Source organism: Pleuronectes platessa, chromosome 23, assembly GCF_947347685.1.
Source record: "Pleuronectes platessa chromosome 23, fPlePla1.1, whole genome shotgun sequence".
In the NCBI taxonomy this organism is placed as follows: domain Eukaryota; kingdom Metazoa; phylum Chordata; class Actinopteri; order Pleuronectiformes; family Pleuronectidae; genus Pleuronectes; species Pleuronectes platessa.
In genome coordinates, this window is record NC_070648.1 from 10,225,631 (window position 1) to 10,252,687 (window position 27,057).

Sequence of the window (27,057 nt, forward strand, 5' to 3'; positions counted from 1 at the left end):
CGCTTGTGGACAGGATGGGGCTCCTCGGAACGACTGGGCAACACATAACCAACCAATAGACTGCAGCGGTCAGACTCCGGTGCACCGAGTACCCCCGAATCACAGACCCCCAAAAACACCGACCCTCCCCCCCTCAGAAGGAGGTGATGCAAATCACTTCCTTTCAATCCGGCTCTTTGTATGCGTAAGGATTGACTGGGGGGTGATGGGGGGGTGGCGGCTATCCATTCACTTTGTACGGCTGCCGACCTCGGTGATCCTGCCCACCCCCCACTCCTACACACACACACACAATGGCGTGAGATCTCCTTACACAAGCAATTTTCTCTCCCTGTCCTCCAGCTCCTCTCTGCCTTTTCTAGCCACGAGTTGGGTTTTCAGGGCAACAATGACCGAGCCTGAGCAGTGATGTCCCGAAGAAACATGATTACATGGAGTCATTGTCAGTATTTTATCATCGGACGATTACTCTGTACCCGGGCTGTTTCTTTACAGGTCGAATACACGCAAACACCCACACGATCTTAAAAGTTGAGGGGTGGTTTTTGTGTTTGGGGAACAGAAAGTACACCAACCTCAAATTCCCATCAAAACCCATGTTCAGAAATGACTCGGATACACGTGCAGCGGGTGATTGAGCATGTCCGGTAAATATGATGATTGGTGGATTATGAGGAAAACACACGCGCGTGGGATCAGTAGGTTATGGTAAAAGGAAAAACAGAGAAATTCCCCCACCTCATCGATTATAGGCGATCAGAGGTTAGCTTTGAATCAATGACCACAATACACTCCATGTCCTGATGGCAACACAGCTTAATCAGCAGAAATAAAGCACCCAGCTGTAATATATAGTAGTATAGCATATTTAGTAACGTGTACTATTTGATCAACACTGTGTACTGATCTCGAAGTTCCCTCAAAACAACCCAAACAAACTGGACCGGACTTTGTTCACACAGCAGCTCCGACACTCACCGTCTCATCCACGCGCTTCAAATAGACGCTCCACAAATTCAAGTATCTCCAAATTGAAATATGCGGTTAATCCCGTTGTTTGAGGTCCACTGCTGCTATTTCTCTCTTTGTATCCGCAAGTTGTGGAGCTCCGCCGCTGCTGAGAAATTCCCGACGAGCCGAGCTGCCGCAGCTCTGTAATAATCCCTGAGCGTCTCCCTCGCTTCCTGTCGACACAGCCGTGGAACCCGGAGCGGCTGCGGTGTCCCGTGATAGGCTCCTTCCTCCCGGCGTTGCTGCGCTTCTTATCCCGGTGGCTGCCTCTGCCGAGCAGTGACAGCTTTGCTCCGTGTGCGTCTCCGCGTCGAGCTCCTGTGTTTCTGCCCTCACACGCACAGAAGCGGCCGGATCGTGTTGCGCCGAGCTCCGCTTTAAAGGGACAGAGCCACGCACGCCCCCAGCACACACGCACAGCCAAGCAGGCGTGTGACGTCACCGCACGTCCCCGGAATTCCCTGACAGCGCAAACTGGCACCGAGTCCAAACTCAGCCCCGGTACCGGAGCTGCTCCCCCGCCTCCTCCAGCTCCTCCGCCTTTTGTACAGACTCGTGACTGAGTTTTGGTGAAGCTCCAGTAGCGTATTTCCCCCTGAGCGTCTATTTATGGTCGAGGAAGAGTATTAGCCCCTGACGCCATTGTGATAGTTACCACAGAGTTATCACTGTTTATCACACGTCTACATAGACTAAACCATGACACCGTGACACAGAGCACAGAGTCAAAGGCTTTACAGGATCAATAGTTACATAAACTCTACAAATATCTAGTTCTATTTCTAAACTAAACACTACAAACGGTCCTAACTTTAAACCTTTAACCGATGTGAAAAACTCATTAAATACATCCATACTAGTTTTTATTATTTCACATTTCCCCTCATCAGTTTAAGGCCAGCAACGTATTTAATATATTTTACATTTATGAGCAGCAGGTAATGGTTGTATTAAAAGTGAATTAACTATTTACTGATGAGCGTTAGGTCAGATATTTTCATTTTCAGTACAACTTTTAAGCTGATGCAGGTTGTGAAGACATACACATGACGTTTAGCAGGAGTGCCCTGCAACCTTTTCCATGAAGTGATCCTATGGACCATACATTTGTTATACAGATGGATGACATGTCTGCATTTCCTCCCGCTATCCAGAAACAAGACTAAAATGTATAAAAATATATAATCACAATCCATGATTTACTATAGTTCATAATAAAGCGTTGAGTTACAGCTTATAAACTATTTATAGAGGACATAATCGGTTTAGCGGATAAGGACACTATAAACTCTGCTTCTGTTAGTTGTTGTAATAAAGATTTACACTATAAATATAATATGCTATGAAGAGATAACGTGTTTATCAGCCACTGTGGGGTTTGGGTGTAGATTAAATGCTATGTATCTATGAATTCAACATAATGTTTATTCACTATAGTCTGTGTTAAGATTTGGTTGTGTTTTACTTTGTATTTGCATGTGTATTATGGCTGCTATGGAAAGTTTTGAAGACAAGCTAACAGACCAATCGGCCATCACCTGCAAGTGTGCGATGTGTCATTGGCACTTCACAGTGGGGAACATGCTTGTCAAAATGGCAAAACAGCCCACATGGCTCCGCCTATAAATAAAGCCAGAGTTTTGAGGCTAATAATAAGAGTAGGTGACATTAGGATGAGTCAGTTAAGATCACGAGGGAGGTAAACAAGGCTTTAAAACACAAATGGGTTTCTCTTAAGCCGGAAACATTTGTTCCAGCTTTCCTCGCCAAAGTAACCATCCTGCAGTCTGTAATGAAGCCAAAGAGCCACATTGATACAACCGACTGTATGTGTGTGAGAGACACACACTACTCACACTACACACACACGTAGTGGTTATATTTAGAAAGCACCGTCTCAGCAGGACAACAGGAGGCCAAATTTGCCAACACAGGGAGAACGGGAGTGTGTCATGGATGATGCTGAGACGTGACATAAGTATACAGACACGCAGTGTATTTATGGTCACAACAATTCTATAAAAAACTGCAGCAACAACAACAACAACATCAGATAATTATGGAACCTCAGTACAAATCAGGGATGGGGATCAGTCTTTCACCATCTGTTCTTCACTGACATTACAACACACATAGAATATTCAGAGTCAACCAAAGCCTTTTTAAAAAGAGGGGGGGGGGGGGGGTGCGAGTTTCAAACCCCGTGATGAAATAAGGGCATGGTATGTGTGGTATGTACCACTAGGGTGGATCTAGAATGTATTGTGAAGTGAAAATGAATGTTCAATAATGTGTTTTGTGTTGAGAAAGAGGAGGGCTGCAGCACACAGTGGGGGTCTGTGACACCGTGAGGCCCTGGGTTTGTGTGTGGATGTTGTTGTTTGTGTGTGGAGAAATCAGCTGCATGCTGCAACAGATGCAGTACTGTAGAGTGAGCTTAACCATAACAAATGCAGAAATGGAGACATTTCTCGCTGAAAAGTAGAAAATTCAAGAGGCTGCGAGAGTAACTGTGGACCATTTACTTATAGCAGCTTATAATGCTAGAGCTGTCCATACATAGGACATTTCTCAAAAGGGGTGGAAGTTGTCTAAGTGTTTAGGTGATTCAATTCCAGATGATGGAATTATAACCCTGAGAACCTGCACTTTTATTGTCATAAAAATCTGTATGTATATCATTATAATACATCAGCTAGAGAGAGGTTTTTATAACATCATCTGGAAGCTATTACTTCCTGGATTGCTAATCTTTAATTATCCACCACAGAGTAGTAAAGTAGAGCAGTCTGTATGAAGGCTATATATTATCTGTTTCTGGCTGTTGTGTAAATTGGGCCATTCTTCTTGTACAATGGTTTGTCCTGTGCTTAGACAAACTGATAATGTGAATGTGATGATGCTGCTTGTCTTTGGCTGTCGTGTAGGAAGAAGGTGATTTCAGTTTGATATTTTATGCTCATCATCTGATATTGTATTGTCATATTTCTCCCAGTGAGTGGGATTGTTATCATTTTTAATAATAAAATGTAGCTCAGATTTGTGTGTGTGAGGCTACATCTATACTACTGCTATGTCTGTCCATACAAAGGTTTGGCTCCAGATCAGTTTGAATTCCCTTCCATACTAATAGTATACTTGAAAAAGACATATCACGTGACCACTCGCTTACAATTGGCATGCGTGTGCCAGTGTAAACAGGAAGCATTTGGTAGTTGGTTGCAGGAAGAGCGAGGCTACAAATGAGAAGCAGCAGTTACGGCTCTAAAACTGAGGAGTAGTGTGGACTCCAGGCGTATCCGCAGCAGATTTGACTGTTAGAGACTATTAGCCCTGCAAAGGGAACAGGAAGAGGATGGCTGATTGATGTGGGAACGTGTGGGACTGTAGTTCACCCCCCACAAACACTGCCACACACACACCTCTCTGTTTCTGTCATATATGAACTGTTCTGTATATAATACAAGTCTTGGAACATTAAATGAGTGAGCACAATTTCTCTTTTCCCGTCCTACAATAAGGGAAGAAAGTGAGTCCCAGGGGTCCAGAATTTGTTTGTGTGTGTATGTGCGTGTGAAGGGGCAATAAGGGGGGGGGGGGGGGGAGATTTGTGAGGACTGTACGTTTAACTTCTTATGGCTCTTATGCATGGGTAGCAATTCTGTGATCATGTGTGTGGTAGGGAGTCAGGCGTGGGTGTGTGTGAGTGTGTGTGGGGTGGGACTTTGTGTGTGTGTAATTAAAGAGACCGGGGACAAGGATAGCTCAGTTCTCACACTCCAAATATATATATGGCAGCTCTCCCATGGGTAAGAGCCCCAAAGATTCCTCTCATACCAGACACACACACACACACACACACACACACACACACACACACACACACACACACACACACACACACACACACACACACACACACACACACACACACACACACACACACACACACACACACACACACACAGAGAGAAATGTTTAAGAAATAAACAGAATGTAATACTGATGAGGTCCAGACACAGCAACAGTAGAGGAAAGAAGGCATGTGTGTGTGTGCGCACTGCAATTGTAGGAGTCTGTGTTCCTGGTACAGATGGTACTTCTCAGCCCTCTAGAATGTAGGATTGTGTGTGTGTGTGTGTGTGTGTGTGTATATGTACATGTGGCATACCGTGAGTCAGTCTTTTGGGAACACTCAGAGACCGACAGACATGATAATAGTCACCTCCACGCACATACTCACACAGTGTCACACCACGAGGAGACGGAGAGCCACACAGGCAGTCAGACAGACAGCCTGGCTTAGCACACCCACATATAGCAGCCATGCAGCCGGCTGAATGTTCTGCTACAGCCCTGATAATTAGGGCCCTTATTCAAGGAGAAGAGGGCCAATAGGGAACCCAGCTTTCTCTCTGGCTCTTCAAACAACCATCTAATCCTAACTGTAGCTCCACGATAAGCTAAGCACTCCAGTCCTGAGTAATGTGCTCACTATCCCAAAGTTTTACATCGTGAAAAGTAAACCCAGCTTAGAGGAGCTTAAAAAAGGTTGGCTGGTTCTTGGAGGAGAACATCATGTTTTCAGGAGATTGTCTAATTGATCAGTTTTCCTCTGAAAAGGTGAATTCATGGACACCAAACTCATCTCTGTGCCCTTGATTGATAGAATATTGGCTTCGGTGCGACATGATCATATTTTGGGACTCTGTTCAGGCAGTAGCGATATCTGTTTGTTTACCTATAACTATAATGCATACGTGCATGGCTACGTTGTGTCTTGTATCTAAGGTTTAAGCCACTGTTCCAATGGCAAGAATAAATAAATTGGTCTATCACGTTAGACCACAAACTGGGTATAGAGCTGGACGACAAGCTAGCTCCCTAAATGTGAGCCCAAAGCGTCTCGACCTCACCCTGATGGCTGTTTGCAGTATAGGTCATAAAGTGTAAATTTTTCCAGTGTGAAGAGATATTGTGCAAAGGACTAGCGCTCCATTCACACCCATCATTTTACAAAGCTTTACTTCTTCACTAATGAATCAGTGTGTACACAAGAAAACTGCCTCTGTTGAACTCCTACTCTTGTCTTAGTCACTCTCTTTCGACACATCTCGTCTTACTCCTCTACCTGTCTAACCTACATACAACATGAACAATGGTGCTTGTCGGTGAGCCTGTGTACTTATTATAGAAAATGTACCTGTATGTACAAAGGTCCCACTTCACGTCAAATACTGGTAGGACACAATAATTGAAAAACCAACCCAAATCTGTCTTGAAGTAAACAAAGAAACCAGTATTATAAAAGTATACAATTAATAGTAGAGTTCGATGTGGAGGCAAAGTGAAATCAGTAAGACTCAAACCCTGTGGATGGAAATCAGAGGAGAAGTCTGATTTAGTTATGTGAATTATAAGCTAAGGGAGAGCCTTACCTGGTGATCATGGGCGATGTGGTCCTTCTCTTTCAGCAGGCCACCATGACACCTCCCACCTCCTGAAACAACAAGAAGGAGGAACATAGGTCAGGCTTGAGGAAGAATAGTCAACAACAGCAGTAGTGAGGAAATTGGGGCAACTTTAAAAATAATCTATTACGTTACTTGATCAACATTCACACAAAAACAATGGTTAAAACCAGGTATGAACAGAGGCAGAAGCAGTGCGAGTTAAGGCAGCAGTCAACAATTCATTAGCACTTTAGTGAGAGGTTTAAAGACCAGTTAGAAAACAACCATCGCTCAGAATGCTTCGTGCATTCGGTGACGTTTGCTGACTGTTCTGTGGTCATGCTGTTGTCGATATGTCATTCTGTGTGGCTTATGAAACCACAACCTGTGTGTCAGCCAAAATGCACAGCAGGGCCTGGTCCAGAGCTTTGGCCATCTGTGTGTGTGTTCCTCATGTGCCGCCTGTTCAGTGATTCATAGTGTCAGCGCTGGGCCACGAGACTGAGAACAGGTGGCACTCTGGTGTACCTCCCCAGCCCCAAAACACACACGCACACACACATACACACACACACACACGCACAGAGCACCTGTGATGTGCTTAAACATTAAAGCAGGCATGGTAAAACACAAATGTGTCACACACGCTGCAGAAACAGCAGAAAAATAGAACAGCTGGAGACACACGCACCCACATTGTGGTTGACACAATATCAACAGTAATCTTGTTCTCCTCCTCATACTTATAACACATAACTTGAAGAAAATTGTACTTTCTTGATTCTTGTCGTTCTGGTTTTGTACCCTCGTGGTTGAATGCACTTATTGGAAGTCGTTTTGGATCAAAGTGTCAGCTAAATGAAATGTAATAACCAAATATATTATAACCTTGCTCCGTTTGACCTACAAACACACTTTGTCTCCATTATGCTTTAACTGAGACTTTACATCAAAACTGTGTTGTCGGTGTGTGTGTGTGGAGTAGCAAAGAGAATAATCTATCGGACCCATGCAAATTAATTTTACTCTCACTCTGACATTCAACCTAGAGAGCACACCTACACAAGGTGGCTTTTGAGCATGTACACACACAACCCCTGCAGTATACATAGCTGAGGGCAGGTTGTGTGTGCGCATGTTTGACTGGTGTGTCAATATGAGGCAGATCGAACTGGCTCAGTCCTGACTGATCTTACAGCCTGGTGGTTAGACCATCCAACCTTTGAACTCAGGGTCAAAGGCCACACCACCTAAAGGGCCACAGCTGGTAGCACTGGAAAGGAGTAAACCTGCTCTGTGCATTTGTGTACGTGTGGTATGTCGATGGGCAAGAGAGAATGTGGGTGTATTTTGAGCGACGAGGCAGAACAGGCGAGTGTCTGTTGCAGGGGTCAATATTTTTTCAAGACACATTGAATAAATGTCACAAGATTTGACAGAATAGTTTGACCTTGATCAATATCAGGAATGTGGCAAGAGGAGAAAGGGGGAGGGTTTCGAGACAGTGAAAGAGAGAGACCTTGAGAGGGGGTGGACAGGAGGGAGCATGGTGAGGTGAATGAAAATAACAAAATTAGAGAAAAGGGTAATGAAATACACCTTTTAACTGTATTTGTATAACAATCTAGAAACAGATAAAGAGACCATGTAAGGGAGAACCTGTATAAAGAAGGGTGGAGTGAGAGATAGAAAGATACTAACAGTGACTTCTGTATGTAAAGGTTAACCAGTGGGAGCTTCTCCCTTTGACATTAACCAGCACAGAGAGAGGGGTAGAGGGGTGGAGTAACAGAGACTCTGCTCAGAGGTAAAGAGCAGAAGAGATGAAGAGGTAGAGAGGGATGGAAGACGGAGAGAAGGCCTTGGGCAAACAAAAGATGAAACAACTGAGGAAAAAACAAGATAGCGAAAGAGGGCTGAGGAGAGAGTGAAAGCAGAGCAGGGCTGGAGCAGGAAATAAAAAAAGATTTGTCTAACCTGCCATTCAGTCCAAACTCGCTGTGTCTATTGCCAAGGTGAAAGCAGAAAGTAGTCTAGTCTAGTTGGTGAAAAAGATGGTAGCAGAAGGGTTTTAATTCTACAAAGTTTACAGCAGAAATATTCAGTTTGTATTAAAAAGTAATCATTTCTTTTGGTCAATGCAGTAATTTGATGGATGACGCTTCATTAAACTGCAGCTAATTTCTGATGAAACACTGTTAAGGTTTGAAAAATGTGGTTTAATTGTAACAAATGAAGGGTCTGAACATATCTTTACTAAGTATTTTTTCTTTTTGTCAATTCATTTTACTTCCTATACATGGTATACTTGGAATCATCGCCTTTTAATATTTGTCATCTGAAACAGCTGACTGTGAAGAGGCTGACAGTAAACAAAGGGGATGAGAGAATCATGGCAATTCAAGCAGGAGTTTTTGGCTGCCAGGGTGCTTGCTCCTTAACACCCATAATAAGGTAAATGTACAAGCATCACACCGGTTTCATGCTGCGTACACACAGAACACACATGACCACCTGTGTTTCTTTTTAAACGAGTACTGTGTTGCTGCTTCTCTGAATGCTGCACATACTTAAGCTGGTGCAAAGTCAAATCTGATTAACACATTCACCTTTTGGCAAAACGTGCGTGAGCCTGCATGGCGTGAGTAAAATAGCCATGATTGAGCTGCTCAAGTCCTTAGTCACTGGTGATTCACTGGTTATTTCATGTTGGGGCAACAGGCTTCACAACTGCACACACACGCACACAAATCAAATAGTGGCCTTCTACAAGAGTGGTGGTAAAAGACTTGGTTTTTTGTCTTTATTGTCTTTCAGTGTAGATTCACTGTGTGTGTGTCTCTCTTTGTGCCATGGACGTTTGTCTGCTGTGCTTGCTGTTATGTGTTTAAAGGCAGTCACTTAAAGTCACAGATTAAATCCTCAAGTGAACTTGCAACAATGTAACTTGCCGTGGGGTGTGTGTTTATGATGATCCGTGTTCAGCAGGCGCTAGTCATGAGATGGGACTCTTGTTTATTTCCTTGGAATGCTGTTGCACCGCATCCTGAACTTGTGTGTTAAATCAGGAAGCGGGTAGATAAGGACATATATATATATATATATATTTATACATATATATATATGAGGGCAATGTTTGACTGACACTTGGGTGGTTATTTGCCTTATTCGCTCACTTTCGCCCAGTTTACAGATTGCAGTGGATCCTTTTCAGCTGGTTTGTGAAAACTTTTCAGACTAAGGTTTCTTTCTATATCTCCTCTACCCCCTCAAACCCAAAAAGTTAATAAAACTTGTGTGTTTAAGCAAATACTATCAGACATGTTTGTATTGTAACCCGATATTAAAGATCAAACTGGGTGGAGGACGTATTATTTGTAAGTGCATGTGAGAAAGGCAGTAAGACTGGCAGAGCTACGAAGAGTGAGGAGGAGTAACAGGTCGTCTGTGGTCGGGGCTGCTTGGCTCAGTGAACTTCTGCCACATGGCTTTTGCAAAAGGTCACGGTAAAAACCAAGTCTGGCTCTGAAACCATCACACCCACCTCCAACTCCCACACACACACACACACACACGCACGCACACACACACGAAACGGAGGAATAGATGAAGTGACAGACAAGTGACAGACTTCCTCTCTCTAAGGAGACAAGCAGGAAAATGACAAGCACATGAAGAGGAGTGCGACAGATAAACTAACTAACCAGAGTCACAACACAGACACACACCCTGAGAATGTCTGAAAACCCAGCAGCAGTGAGTGCACAACCAGAAAAACGAAAGAGAAGACAGGAATAAGCAGTTGATAATAAATCGTCTAGACAGCAGCTAATGAAAACAGCCCGACTGCTTCCAAAACCCGGACCTGTGAACATGATGGTGTGTGTGTGAGTTGTTTGAATAAACGTGTACACGAGTGCTTGAAAAATTAGACCCATTAACACTTGCCATTCACTGATTTTACCTTCGCTGACTTTTTTCTCCCTCTCATATACACACGCACAAACATGCACGCGCAAACAAACCACAGCAGTCTAGCAGTGCATGTCCCTCACAGCTGAGTTTAGAGCCACAGCAGCATTGACGTCTTGTGACGTCAATCCAAAATAAAACTCTCATCAAACTATGAGTCGTCCTTTCCACCCCTAAAAACAGCATCTAACAAAACCAAGTGCAAAACCAAACTCCTGAACTTTGTTACAACAAATTTTATTTTATGGATATTCCAGGTGTTTATTTATCTTTACATTTATTAATCGAAACTGTCCTTTGACTGCCTAGAGAGAAAATCTAAAAACTCACATCTGGCTGTATTGATCTAAAAACATCGGCTTTAACAGACTGGGCGGCAGAAATGCGGCATCATGACTTTTTAATAATCAGATAGTCACATTCAACTGGCGAAGAGACCTGAAGTGACACTGGCTGTTCTTATTCGCTCAAGTTTATATCTCATAAAAGTTACACTGTTGTCAGCCAGACAAAAGTGTCTGAGAACAGGAGATTGTTTCTAATGACCCACTCCCGACAGCCAAAAACAACAGTAGAATGAGGAAGAGCCCGCAGTTAACATGCCTAAACTCGCTTGAAGCATGCAAATGCACACATACGCTGTCTGAGAAATGTGGCCCGGGGCGTCCTAACCAAAATAAACACTTTGGAAAAAGAGGAAAAGAAAGTGATCTCTTCGTTGAAGGTGGTAAGTGGTAGAACCCTGATAATGAATCATAACAACAGTATTTTCATAAACTGTAAAGGAGCTCACAGTGTGTTGTGTGCTAAATGCTGAAGGCGTTATCCTTGGATGCACTTGAAAGCTTCTTACACACATGCACAACAAACCTGAACATTACCTGGAGGAGGTGTATTTGTGAAAGCAAATCAGTTAAACCGCTGAACAGACTTTACCTTCCCTAAGTACAAAGTCAGTTTATTGTCTAGGCCGAGGTGTAAACACAACAGGTCTAGAGATTTCTCAGAGACCACGCGTTTATGTTGATGGCGTTTCTGTTCTTCCTCTTGCACGCCCTACCCAGTTCCAATCGCTCTCCTGAACCAGCTGACTATTTCCAGTGAGTGAGAACACGGCACACAAGGACACAACCAGTTGTGTGCTACACGTGTGAGAGGGCAAGTCCAGGCCATTGTGTGAGGTTCATATGTGAAAACAGTGTTAAACTCTCTCTGTGGCCAATTGTCCTGTGTAACTGATAGAGAGCTGGAGAGTGGTCGGACAAGCCCTAATACCTGTGCAGAGGCTCAAGACTGTACCATCCAATTGCACAAGACCATTTGAGCAACTGTCACATGCTGAAAGGAGTGACTCAGCACAGGACTTCATAATTACACAGCTTTGTGTGTGTGGGGGTGTGTGGGTGTGTATGTGTTTGCTCCAAACCACAATCATTTCATACCTATAAGATCTTAAAGGTTAAAAGGATATTTCAAATTTGAAACCAGCTACACTCGTTGAGTCGTTTAAGAATAAAAGTGATCTGAGCCACAGCAAAATGAAAAGAGCAGTACAGTGTGTTCACATGGCTGACTGTGTGTGTAGGGGTGTGCAAGTAGATGTGTGTGACTTGAGCTGTGTCTTCTGCATCTGCTCACAAAGACTTCTTTATCCAACTGTGACACACGTGATCCACACATGGTGGCTCATACCATTTTCACAGGACCACACACACACACACACACACACACACACACACACAAACACAGCGTGTGTTTGTATCAGTGTTTGGGTGTTTAAAGGAGAAGGGGGGCACCTGGCTTCCATCTAGACATTGTGACCCCACACTTCCTGAATTGTGTATGTGCCACAACAGAACCCCCCCACCACCACCACCACCACCACATACTGGTCAGATACTACAGACTATAGGCTGTGTGTGAGCATGTGTGAGCATACGTGTGTGTGTGTGTGTATATGTGTTGCGGTGGTGAGCCACTCCCAGTCTTACCTGTCACACTTCAGTGTGTAATATCTATCAAAGTGGAAATGCCATCACAAAGAAACTAAGTCAAGCGGGAAAACAGAAAGCAGAAGAGAATGCAATGTGTCGCAGCTCTGCATAAATCTTCTTCATGGGGTGGAAGGGAAACATATCACATCCTCTGTCTCATCTTAAACAGGTAAAAATAATTTATCATGTCATTCCTTGCCACATCAGAAAATATGTGTCCTGAAGACTTTGAATCTTGCAACTTTTCTACCACATTAATTTATGGACACCTTAGTGGGAATAAATCATTTTAGAACACTTTGAACTGGTTACCCATGGCTGATTGTAAAGTTGGTGATATAAGATTGAATCTCACTCTGTTGTACTTAACATAAATCAGCTGGAAGGAAACATTTTAGATTCAAAAGTGTGGGAAAATTGTTGGGAGTTTTAGAATCTTTTGACGGCCAATGACCTACTCTCCTGAGTCTTATAAAAGTTGCTGATGTCAACGGGGAGTACATATTGTAATGGTGACTCTAATGATGTGCATGTGTCTATATGTGTGTGTTTATTAGATACAGTATGAATATAATATTCAAAGGGACACCCTTGAGATATGGCAAGTTTGGAATTCCACCATTTGCACATCTGTCGAAATACACTGTCAATCATGCTGTAATTATTGCTTTAATCCTACTACATATAAATTCCAGTGCAGTCTTATGGACACGGACACACACACACACAGACACACACAGACGGACACACACACACGGACACACACAGTTTATGCTAATGCTGCATTTGATCCCTCTACATCTTGCACTGCCTTTGTTTGAGGGATGTGCAGTATGCCCGTCTCTGTCCTTGTGTTTTAAGTGTGTTTAAAACCATGTGTTGAAGACATGCCTGTGTGTGTGTGTTTGTGCAATTGTGTGTCCTTGACCAGCTGCACTGGGCAGAGGAAATGAGGTGGAACTCAATCTGGTCCACACCTGTCTTTCTCTCTCTCTGGAGGGTGGAGCCTGGGGCCTCAAACACACATACACACACACACACATCTTCAAGTGCAAAAAAGTGCACTGTTCACATTCTGCATGAGCAGATAGATTATGCATGCTGCAACCAGCTCAGGAGCTTGGCTCTATTAAAGTATGCACAGTTTGTGGGTGCGCTTCATGAGGAAGACGGAAGCAGCAGAGAGACAGCAGAGATGTGTATGTTTGTTAGTGCTGTAGGATGGGGTGAGCGAGAGGGAGAGAAATTAAAAAGCTTGACACACATTAATTAAAGAGAAAAAGAGGATGGCGGCAAAAGGCGAAGCAGGCGGAGTTGAGGAATGAGGTGGAGGGAGAGCAGATGAAGAGATCGGGGATGACAGTCTATGCCACAAAAGGACACGCACAGAGAGAGAGAGATAGAGAGAGAGAGAGAGAGAGAAAGAGAGAGAGAGAGAGAGATATTGCACTGTTATGAGAGGGGCGGTGGGTTACACTGGGACGCCAGAACCCAGTGACACAGATGCACTTTGCTACTGTGCAGAAGGGGGAGGGGTAATGGAGGAGAGGAGGAGGGTATGGGAGGATAGAGGAGAGGAAGAAGAGGAAGAGAGGATGAGGATGGGAGAGCTTGCTGACTCTCTGCTCGGTTTCCACACCATTCTGGAGAGACTGAGGCCCAGTGTGGAGAAGATTTCATGTTAAAGGAGCAGCGTGTAACATCAATGCCTGTTACTGGAAAGCTGGTTAAAAGATACTTTCAGCATCTGCACAGTTAAAAAAGTAATCTGCAAGTCTGATGTTGTCCACAGATTGTACACTGCTCACGTGAAGGCCATATCCATACATGTAGACCACATGTAGACAATTTAGTAGGAACACTACCACGTGTCAAGCTATCTGTGACTGCTGTAGAGAATGTGAATATTGGCATTTAACAGTCTACGAGCATTACAATGTGTGTCACCAGGTCTTTACAGCAGAGGACAGAAGGGGGGCGCTGCACAGGTAGATATTAATTTGATCTCCCAATAGCAGCAGGGAATGGACTCACAGGAAATCATGCCTCTAACATGGTTATTTTCTTCTGTAAAGCTTCAGAAAATCACTGGGAAAGAACAGACGGTAAAATAACAACATTCATCCTCACGTTTGAGGCAGGACGAAACAGTGTGGATTAGTCTTCATGGTAGTAAAAGAAATTCTATGAAATAATAAAATCAATTTCGGTCACTGGTATAGTATTTAATATTTACTCTGACAACACAATTGGACACTGATGTTTAAAAATGCTACATTCAACCATTTCATGTGAATTAGATTCAAACGCACATATAGAAAATTATATATGCCATGGAATAGCACACACACCCACGCACGAGACCTTACAGCAGACAAATGTTTCCACCCACACCCACACACACACACACACACACACACACACACACACACACACACACACAGGCTTGTATTTCTTTTCACCACAGAATGTCAAACATTACCATACATATATGCATGCAGGCAGGCTATCAGTGTGCCAACATATAACAGCACAGCCTTCCATCCATCCGTCTATCCCTTCACACTACCCCCTCCCATTCATCTCATCCCCTGCCTCCCTCCATCCCTCTTTTCACACCTGCCAGGCCTACAGCAAGGTCACACACCTCAATTACCCTGTGCGCTCACACAGACGCACACACGCATACGTACACACACATGCACACACACATGCACACGCACAAAGAGCAAGAGAGGGAGTGTGATCGGGAGGGAAGATAAGAAAGGAGGGGGCGAGAGCAGATTTCACGCTACCCTGAGCACTGGCTAGCATGCACCAGTGTTTGACATTTTATTTATGATGTGCAATGTTCAGTACCTGCCCTCTCCTTTCGTTTTTATCTCCCTCTTTGTGTCTCTGCCTCAGACGACCACATCAGCATTACTCTGCTTTATCAGCCAACCACATGAAAAGTAACTAAAGGGTTGTGATATATATGGACATATATTAAAAAAACTGTATTGTAGCAGATTTGTTGTATAGTGTCAATAATGATGACTCCTTTTTATTAAGTATATGATCTGATTTCAATATTTATAAAAGTTTTAGAATTTTTTTTTTTTTATCACAACTACCAGCAGCAATGTAATGTGAGGGGTCGCTAAGAGACTTCAAAATCACCAACTTAACATCACTAATAGTCTGGGTATCATGCTCTAACATCGACACTAATGTGCCTTACAAATAACACACCATGAATCCCAATGCGCCTAATAGCCATATTAATGCACTAGCGGTGAATGTGATCCTCCTATTAGGGCTTTTTGTGTCTGCTGGAGGACTGCTGTTCACCTATTCAGCCACCGGAGGCAGCTAGCTGTGTTTACACTGTGGGACAATACAGCCGCCATATGGCACCTTATACCAGAGACACACTGTATGAGGCTCCAGGAAACTGCAAACACTATGCACAAACACCACACAGTGCCCTCAGCTCTGTGTTTTAACCTCCAGTTTGATTAGTAACCTTGAATAAAATACCCAGAGGACTGGAGTTGGTTGAGCCTGATCTGAGATCTGATTTCTGAGGGAATATTTTGTAGCACTGGGCGACGAGAGGGTAGAGGGCTACAGTTTGGACTGCACATTTATTTAGCAGCCAAAACACTGCTCCGATATTTTAACAACACAGACACATGTCGGTCTCTAGCCATTAGCTGATAAGTGTGGGAGTTTATTACCTTACTGCCTTTTATTAAGGCTACTCAACTCCCAAAGCCACTTTAACTCATGTTTTTAATGTCTCAAGAACATATTTAGCTTCAGTTTTTCCTTTTTGCAGATATTCTATATTTCTGCTGAATGAAAGTGCAGGGAAGAAGGATAAATATGCAGTGTCGGCTATCTGACAGAGAGGGGATCAAGTACACTCACCGTGATGCTTGTAATTCAACACGTAAGTGATTGAAGTCCTGTGGGAGAGAGTCAGCCTGTCTCATGACCTCCATCACCCTGCCCCACCCACCACATACACTATACAATATTGTATCGGCACAGTACAGTATAGGCAGCGTCCAGACCCCTAACACTGGCCAAACAAAGGGAACAGAGGAAATTGATTACAATACTGATCCCTAACACACACTTTCTCACTCTTCTGATCTTTGCAATCAAAGCTATCAGTGTGTGTGTGTGTGTGTGTGTGTGTGTGTGTGTGTGTGTGTGTGTGCGTACGTGACAGAGAGAAAGAAAGAGGTGTGGGTCTTTTGGGATTTGATTGACATAGATCTAAAATTTAGGGTTAAGAGATGAAGAAGTGAACAGAATGAGGGAGAGGAGGATGAAAGAACAGGAAAAGGGAAAGACAGAAAGGAGAGATGGCTGTGAACGGATATGGAGAGACACTGGTGTGAGGGAAGGAGAGGGAGGGTGCAGACAGACCATGGAGGGCCTGACTCTTTGAGACAGATCATGTTACCGGTCTGGGGCAAACACACACACACACTTACACATTTACACACTCGGACCCATAAAGGTCACAGTGCACTCGCTGCCCTCCAGACACACTCATGCGGAGAAACAGATATCCTCGTAAAACACTCAAAGAAAGACACTGCTTTGATTTCTCAGTCTCTTGTTGTCCACACACACATTTAATAGACCTTTCATTTAAAGTAATGCACGACCAGCACAGTTGCACTTAAGATATGTTAAAATGCAAGCAAAAGAGAGTAGAAAACTGTGCTGGTCATTAATTTTCAAATTTCAAAGCTTTCTTACCAAAAATGAATGACTCCTATGTGGCTAAGCTGTTACTTGTGATTCACATATTGAGGAGAAGTGGAGCGAGGGACATGGTGGGACACACATGCGCACTCAAAAGCACAGACGTTACACAAGTGAGAGAGGTCAGGGTTCAGTGTGGAACCGGGTTAAAGAGACAGTTGACAGAGAAAGCAAGAGCAGGTAAAAGAGAGGAAGAAAAGGGAGATTAGAAAAAAGAAAGGGGAACGGGAAGGAACAGAGGAAAGAAGGCAGTTCAAAGGAAAGAGCAGGAGAGAAAGATGGGAGATTAGACGTCTAACCAAATAATCTACAAAGCACAATTTCCCTGTCCTCTCTGATCAGTTAACTCCAGCTGTCAGAGCCTTCAGACATCTATGTCTTCCTCCTCTTCCTCTCTGGTTAGCTCTCCATCTGCTCAGAAACACAATCGCTTTAATGCATTACTGTAAGTCTATCAGCTGGATCGATTAAGGTCACTGCGGGGTCACTCGCATGTCATGGCTGGAGTGTGTGTGTGCGCGTCTTACATATAGTGATTAATGAACAGCCACAGACGTGCACTATCGGGTGTACGAACCAGATGTAGAGTTGAATTTGTGTGTTATCATACACAAACACACATGATTCATTGGCTCTTTGCACGTGTTTGTTATGTCAAGGTGATTCAGTTTGCCGAGTATCAAGTGGAGAATTTTCCTCTTGTGTCACCAGCTTGTCCCGCCCTTACCGTTGCGTCGCTAGCTACTTTGAACAACTGTGGCTAGTGCAGCTCCGCGACCAAGACAGCTAGCTCAATAGCTTTGTCACCCACGCACAATGGTGCTCATGAATGGACGATCGTATTTGTCTGATGCATTTGAAATGGAACGGCCTAGTCGCACCGCTGTGACGCAAGATGCTGCCCCTGAAACCAAACACAACCACTAGCCGAGTGTTTGCTGCCGCAGTTAAAGACGATTATTATTTGATAAGGAACCTTGAACGTTTAAGAAATGGACGACCGCTCCATCCCCTCAGCCCAATGGGATGCTTGTGTTGCTAGTTTTCTGCTGAATATACAAGTCGACTCCTGGACTCGACCTGGGATCTTTGACTTGAACACCTAAGACTCAAAACTTGACTCGGACTGGAGGTTTAGTAACTTAACTAGAAGACTGATTGGTATGACATTGAAAACCGTAAGATGTTAATTCTGTTGCAATGATTTAAACTTAAATAAACTTTTTTACTTCATTGTCTAAATAAATACACATAATTGCATGTTTATATAAGAGCAGCCCTGGAGTAAATAGACAAATATCACAGGAGAAAAACCAGTGAGACAAGGCACACCTAAAGACTGTGTTTAAGTCTTGTAACATTAACACAGACCTGCAGGTGAACCCAGCTCTCCGACAGACCTGGTGACAGTCTCACCTTTTCATTCACAAAAGAGGTCTGGGCACAATGTCTGTGTCTATGCACACACTATCACACCCTCACATTCACAAGCACACACACACAACGAGAAGGTGCTGGGCCACATTACTTAATGACAAAGACCATACATAAACAAATATAGAGAAAATGAATGAGAACACAAGAGCAGCAATGTTCCACGAGACTGCACATTTGTTGTTTGTAATTACAGGGTGAACTAAAGACACAGGGCATCAGTCTACTGTCTTGAGTGTTTATGTGAATCTGTGTTTGTGCACTTTAGCTGCTGCTTCTACCCGATGCAACAGTAGGATGAGTCTCAGTTCAGACATCATGAACATTACAACGAGCTAATAATGAATACAAACTGGACAACAGAGGGGAAAACACATCCCTACTCAGGGATATTCATGCATCATTAACAGGGGAGAAAAGACGTGCTGAGAAGAGAAATAGGAACAAACACAGACTGTCAAGGAAAAGTTGCATACAGGTTTTCAATTATGAAGAAAAAACATGTGCACACTGTCTACAGATTATCAATTATAAAACTTAACCCTCTTTCTAGTGTTTCCCCACTAAACATTGCTCTTTCTACTCCACATTCCCTTTGCTTTCATCATGAGCTATAAGGAACACCGTGTCCTTTAGTAGAGAGCGAGCACACTGTAACAATCTACAGCCCTTCACACACATGCAAGAGACGCTATAAACAGTTGACCTTTGCCAAACTGAGATAAAATCTGCCTTGCACTAAGGACTCTTGCATGCAAACACACACAGACACACACCTGTGTCAGTCAGTCACAACCTGACTGGCACAGACGTTAGTCACCTCTAACCTCTGTCACACGATCTCTGTGTGGTAAAGTGTGTGTTTTGTGTTATAGATTTTGTCTTCTATCATCCTGCCAATCCCCTGTCTCCTCCAGGTAGTAGTGACACACGCTTTTCCTGACTGAGACAACTGGGAGCCATTACCCTAAATCAACTAAATCCATTCTATCCCAATCACACAAAGAATCCATTTGCACACTCAGCATTCTACCTCTGCCAGAATGTGTGTGTTTGTGTGTGTGTGTGTGTGCATTCAAAATGTCTCAGCATGACTCTTTTTCCCATTCTCCCAGACATCACTCCATCTCCACTTCTTTCTCTTGTGCGTCTGAAGCTCAGATCCAGGCCAACCTGAATAAATAAGGGAGTCAGGCTGCAGCACGTGGATCTGACCCTCCACCACACTGTTGAGTCTCTGTCTTTCATCATGTCTCCATCTCTCTCTTTGTCTTACTCTCTGCTAATCATATACAGCCACTTCTAGTTTCTATGGTGGAAATTAGCTCCAAGGCCAAAGCTAATCTCTCTGAGCCCTTTTACGCTGCATAATAGAATTAACCACCTAAGCCTTATCCCTCTGTGTCTTAACAAACTGTGTTTTTGACTTTAAAACTAGTCTGTAGTCATAGATAAAGTCAGACTAGACCATTAAGCCACTGAATAAGATGCAGCTACTGTATTTATGTATGTGTCTGAATATGTGCTGTGCTATTTGCAATAGAGCCAGGATCCTCAAGGAATTAACACAAATTCAGGCAAATATGCTCTGAATAGGTGACTGTATTGTAAAAACATAGTTAAAACCTGTCCCAACGTATATGCACTATTGAATTAACCACACTGAACCTTGGACATGCTGGGGAGACAACACAAGTCCAAATGGTACCTCCCACTACCTAGACACAGTTGAGTTACGCTTGTATTGTTTCAAACTAAAAACTAAATATTTGGAATATATTTCATCAACACAAACCATCATTTTCTTTAAACACACTGTTTGTAGCTGTAACTTACAATCTGAATATAATTGCATAATTCGATCAGTTCCTGTATTTGATAGAAAAATACATTGACACACCTTTTTTTCCCCGTTTTTTAACTAAAACGTTTTACTAATTTCTTCCTGTGTAATTTGTCCCATCTTAAAGCTCCGCTGCACTACAGAGGTGCAGATCTAAGAGCTTTAATCAACTGGCTCTAGGTTGAATGAACACAACATTCAATCAATCAGAGTAACTAACAGACATTTATTTACATGAAAGTGTCTCACATTATTATTTTGACATGGGTTGTTATTAGCCCAGCTCCAGCCCCTCTCACCACAGACACAACCCAGCCATGGCGCCAGTCAGCCAGCCAGCTCCCCCTCACCTCCACCCCTGAACCTCTTCTCCTGCCTGTCTGCTCCTCTCTTTCTCCTCCCCCTTTCCCTACTGTTTTTAAATACAAGGCAGAACACCCCTCCCCCTCGTCTTCTCTCTCTCTCTCTCTTCTTCCGTCTCCCTTTTTCTTCTCCAGGCAGCACACTCAATCACCCGCACCCTCCTCCCCCCCCTTGCCATCTCAGCCTCCATTCCAATGAATGCACAATCTCCCCCCTTCAGGCATGGGGGGACTGCCCTAGGGCTGGGGAGGGGTAAAAAGGAGAGCAGCACACATGCACATACAAATTCAATCACAAAAACACAGCCCCTCTCCCCACTACCTCCTGTGTCTGTGTGTCTGTGTGTATGTGTGTGTGTGTGTGTGTGTGTGTGTGTGTGTGTGTGTGTGTATGTGTGTGTGTTTGCGTGCACATCTGTAGAGAAACACAGGCCTTGGTGGGTGACAGAAGGGGGTGGAAGGTTTGGGTGGCGTCCTAATAGCTTCTAATGCAGGAAATGGCTTGTTGCTACACAGACAGCTCCAGAATCAACTGTCATCACAGGCCTCATTCCCATATTTTATCTGTATCAGCAAAACTCAGACATTCACTCGCAGCTGGGCCAGGTCACCCCTCCCCCAATTAATGACTTTGCAAAACTGTGGCCTGCAGAGACAAAACATCCCAGCTACAATGGAAAGTCGTGGAATCTGTCTTGCACATTATAGAAGCTTTGATAATATATCACTTCGCGAAACTTGGATTTATGTGTATTATTTTGTTCCCTCTCTTTTTGTTTACTGTGGACCACACAATAATCTGCTTTCTAAAATGGGATGACAGTTAGACAATAATGGAAAGCAAATTTTCCTATATTTATAGAAATATATGTAAAATGTATCTCATAGTCAGTTATATTCTACCACAATATTTGTTGCTTTATTCCTTAAACGATTATACCACAACTTATTCTAATTGATCAATTATAAGATAACTCTTTGATGATGTTGATGATGTTATTGTGCCACAAAATAAAGTATTGTATTATGTCCCATCATATTCTCCTGTATTACATCATATTCTATATTCAGAATGGGAACTAGTGGCACAGTCTAAACCGATTAGCACAGCATTAGAACTGGCTGTGTCCTGTGTACAGTATTTCCTAATAGGGCATGGCTATGTCAGAGAGCGAGCCTGCAGCTATGATGTATTCCAGTCCACAGCAGGCGACCCCAGCTGAACCACGCCTGGCACACCACTATTGGATAATCGCAGCTGGACAGGAAGTGGTGGAAGAATAAAAAAAAAAAAAAGAAAAGAGGGAAGAAATATCAGAGAGAAGAAGACGCTCTACTTCCGCTGGAAATGAAGTAATGAAGAGAGAGAAAGGGAGAAATTCCCCAGGGGTAACAGGAAGGGTAGGGAATAGTAGGAGTGATTTGCAATGTGTGTGTAAGTGGGTTTGCGCAGGCTGGGTGCTCACTTGTGTGTGTGTGTGTGTGTGTGTGTGTGAGTGTGTGTTTGGAGGAGTGCTGTTGGGATCGGTTTACAGTAGTATGCGTGAGATGGCTTTCTAGTGAGCCTTTTATTTTAGGAATGTTTGTGTTGGTTTGAAAACTGGGGGGGGGGGGGGGGGGGCTTAATTAGGACAGGCCCATGCACACACATAGGCACGCACAAAGACACGGACACACACGCATGTGCACACTCACATACTGACACCAATATTAGCTCCAGGCAGACGCCGGCACAAGTGTTGTATTTCTCACAGACTCGCTCAGGGAGGAGCATGCACGCACACACACACACACACACACAAAACGCTGGATCCTATTAGCTCTTCACATGTGAGTAACGAACACGCACAGGCACACGCACGTACATACACAACCGCGCACAGGGTCTAACCGCAGACTAGACTACTGACAAGAACAAGACCCCAGACCACTACTGGACAGTAAAACTCACACTTTGTTTGTGTGTTTAACTAGTACAATGTGTAAGATGCTAATAGGAGCCGGCATCTCTCTGTGTGTGTGTGTGTGTGTGTGTGTGTGTGTGTGTGTGTGTGTGTGTATGTGTGTGTGTGCACAAGCGCAGAGGAGCTAGGTATTCACTGATTAATGCTTCTGGAGAAAAAGTCACAAGACCTGTGTTCAATACAATCACCTTCTTATTTCATGATGCAGAGATGAAAACAGAGAAGAGATCTGAGCAGAGACAAGCAGATGAGGAGAAAAGAAAGACAGCGACCTTTTGTGCAAAGTGGCATTTAAGTGAAGGTGAAAAATACAGGAAAGACTTGGAGTGGAAAAGATGAAGGATTGACAAGGATAAGACACGAGGAAAGAAAGAAACAGGGCAGTGCAAAATTAACTACTTTTGTGTTTTGTTTTCTGCGCCGGGGGAACCAGCTGCTGTGGAGTCAACGAGGGCATTTAAATCGCCCTGCTCTGACATGAACCACCTCCACAGTTTCCCCTGACAGGGTTTTCTTTGGTCTCCCAGTAACATGACAATCAGTTTAGGTTCAGGATATTTGCTTTCATGTAAAGCACTAGAAGTATGTGTAGAATACATATGGTTTCTGACAGAAGCTTTCAATCTCTCCCCCTTCGGTTCACAATCCTCCAGAAATCTTTGTCCGTAAAGTGGCTCTGTAGCCCGGTGCTCGTCTATTTCGGGGCATCCCTCACATGCAAAAGTTTAGGAAGCCCCGTGACATAAACATTCAAGACTGTCCACAAAGACACACACATTCACACACAGCCCCAGCTGGAGCACACAAGCTCCCTTTGTGCTGCATTCCTCACGCCTTTTAGCCTTAGCTCCAGCCTTTAGCTTAGCTCCTCTCCATCTGCACACATACACACGGCAACTTTCTCCGGCTTTTGTCTGCAGAGCGGCAGCGGTGAAACAGCTGAAAGATTGTGGATAGGAAGCTCGTCTTACCGTGGCCAGGCTCAGGCTGAGCGCACAGCGAGACACAGGGTCGGCTCGGTGGAGTAAAATCCAAAAGAGGGTTGTTGGTTAAAGAGTCAGCCAGCTCAGCAGATTCCCACCACCTTTCCTTTCCTTTCCTGCTGCCTTGCCTTCCTGCCTGCTCTCCCAGCTTTGTGTGTGCCTTGTATTTTCCCTTTAAATTGCACGGGCTGCCTCCCCCCACCTCCTCGGCACACACGCGCACCGAGCCAACACACAAAACACACACTGCCCCTGAATATGACACTGTTGTCAAAAGCATGCAGCACTGTTGTTGTTGTTATTTTTTTATGTTATTTTTTTTCGTATTCTGCAGCCTGAAAGGGGAAAAAAAAGAAAAAAAGGGACCAAAATAGAAATCCTCTTTGTCTTTCTTCCTCTTCTCTCCCTCTCTAGAAAAATAAAAGTGACTCTCGTTTTAGATCCTCTTCTTCTGTCTGTTCCTCTTCCTCACTCTGTCTATCTCTATATTCTGTCTCGCTTTTTTCCCACTCAGTAGTCAAACAAAGAAAGGAAAGGAACAGAGTGAGCGCACACACGCACACAAACATACACAACACACATTTGCTTCTGCTTTCTCTCTTTCTCTCTCAACACACACACACACACATACGCTCATGCACAGGCTCAGAGCCCAACCCCCCAGCCTGCCTCTCTCTGATTTTTTTTTTTCACTCCCTGCCTTTCTCTAAACAGCACCTCCCCCCTTTCCACCACCCCCCCCCACCCCCACCCCTCCCTCAGCCTGATCTGGCCTCGTTTTCATTCGTCTACCACTCCTCCCTCCCTCCCTCTCTCCCTCCCTCTCTCCATCCTTCGCCTCCCTCCCTCTGTGTGTCAAACAGATGGGATTGGAGAGCAGAAGGAGCCTCTGTGTTCGCTCTCTACCTCGATATCTCTTCTTCATTAGTGTGATGTAAGCCCGATGGAAAAATGCTTTGACCTAGAGTGCACGCACACACGCTGATGATTTAAAAAAAAAAAATCGATAGACATGCAGATAACCTTCGATCAGGGTTATAAGAACACAGTGTGCGTCGTTTCGCAGATGTGAATTTATTACCGCGACATCTCCGCATTAACAGATGTGTGAAGTCGGTGATGAGGCTTTCGAGTAAAAAGCGGCGAACATGTGGCTCTGCGAGAACAATGGCTCCGACACAAATCTGGGGCAACTTGGCCACTGGGAGAGTTACCAACTTTATGTCTCCATTTACTGACTTCTGACAGCATAATGGATTTACTACATCTAATTTCTGTTGCAAATTCAATCAATTAGATGAGATTAGATGGCTGCGTTACTGCTGTTTCCTCTTTCTAATTTCCAGGAGTCTTTTTTTTTTTTTTTTTTACCTTAAAGTCATTACAGTGCAAGAAGTCACATGATCAGAAACCCAGCGCGACTATCTGAACCTGTTTGTATAGCTGGAAAAAAAAACTAAGTGTGTACAAGTTCCCAGGAAGTTGGTCTATTATTTATAAAACTGTCATCCACAAATGTGTTGAGGTTCAAAAACTGTAAAATGGAACACTTGGGAAACGATGACATCACAGCTTACCTTGTTTGTGTAATGAGCATGTGCCATAAAAAACAACAATGACGGCTATATACCTGTTTCTCTATGGTTTTTTTGCACTTCTAGGTCTAGCTGCAAGTAAGTTTGCATCTAAATCTACCATCAGTGTACCACATTACCAGAATTCACAGGTGTCTGCCTCACCCAATATCTTTCTGACCACAGCATTGTTCTCTGGTATTTGACAGATCACTGATCAGGACTCTATGGCTACCTACTGGTCTGGCAAGTTTGTTTGAGCACTAAGAGTCATTTCTATGTTCTCGCCTGGTCTGACATATTTTGCAAAACATAGTTTTTTTCATATCTGGAGAAGCTGTCTCACCTCACTGTCATACCAATGTTGCAAATAACAAAATATCTTATCTGTTTCCTTTGTCAGTAAAAGAAACTCAAATAATTTAAACAATTGATACTTTTCACACCGAGATCCAGACCTTTTATGCATGTCATAGCATGGTGCGGAAAACAGGGTGAAAATTGGCAGGTCAACTAGGGTGTTGTGTTTCCGTCAGTGTCCATTGGAGCTGGAGATGATAAATACCGGTGACTACTGCAGACTCATTTGACCCGGGAGTAAATGCCAATTGTACCCTGTCCCAGTGAAGACAAGAGCCAGATGTTAGGGGCGTGTAGGTTTTTGTCTAGTGTGAAAGGGTTTTTAGGGTCAAACTTAAATTTTTTTTATCGAGCAACCTAATCGAATCAAAATAACATTTAGAAAGTCAAATATTATGTTTCAAAACAGTTAATCCTTTGTCCAGTGCATATTTCACTGCTGTGTAGGTTATTGAATATGTCAGTACAAAGTGCATTAACTGTGAGCACAGTAACTTTGTTTGAGTTCTACAGAGCTTACAGGCTGGGACAGTGGAACAAGTAATGCCCACTTGTTGGCCTTTTTCTTCTCTTTCTCTCACACACACACACACACACATACACAAAAGGCATGCCCTCTTGAGTGTCAGCCACGTGCAGGAAGATGAAATTCCAGAGAGGAGAGAAAAAGTACAGTCGGAAAGCCAGGAAGGAGAAGGAGAGGGAGGGTGAGGGGTGACGGTATGGAAAATACAGCATAGAGCCGCTGCACTCTCTGACCAGGGCATAGGCTGGAGGAAATATAGGTACTATTACTGCACTCAGTGACTCCTATAGACTACTCCCCCCCGTCTCCCTCCCTCGCTCTATACAGAAGCCAGGGCACCAGAAGACATGGCTCCCGACTGCATGACCAGAACAGAAAGGTAACAGAGAAACACTGGAGTTAACACTGAAGGCTTTCTAGAAAATCTGCAGATGAGTGTGTGCCAGTTGCTGAATATTTCTGCCAGCTCAAAGAGCACAACTTCATTTCAGCTTCTGGTGCATGCACAGAACTTAGATACAGATGTTGCATTCAACATGGGTGCCTGTGTGTGCATGCATAAAGCTGTTCGGAATGAGAGGAGACCAGATGCAAAATAAACTTACACACACAACCACCTCTAATTAGTTTTATCTATGTATGTAGTAATCCATAATAAAAAATACTGTCAACATAATCATTGTTGTTTCTTTTTTGTCCACATTGTGCTCTTTATACTGTACAAACAACATTGTGAAGCAAAATACTTCCTTTCAGATGTTGTGTACACTGACCTATGACAAGTTCTCATGTGAGAGAAAGAACTACATTACAA

The 27,057-nt window shown here is 43.7% G+C and overlaps 1 protein-coding gene across 4 annotated transcripts in view; it reads right to left on the minus strand.

The window, feature by feature from the left end:
- kdm6ba (lysine (K)-specific demethylase 6B, a) overlaps window positions 1–27,057 on the minus strand; it is an 86,190-nt gene that overhangs the window by 21,922 nt on the left and 37,211 nt on the right. For 2 of the 4 annotated variants that reach the window (XM_053415738.1, XM_053415740.1), the window contains exon 5: window positions 6,450–6,511. The gene's annotated coding sequence lies outside the window, so the exon portion shown is untranslated. Of the gene's footprint in view, window positions 1–978; window positions 1,340–6,449; window positions 6,512–23,771; window positions 24,438–27,057 lie in introns of those variants that run through there. The other 2 variants (XM_053415741.1, XM_053415742.1) reach the window with 2 other exon arrangements.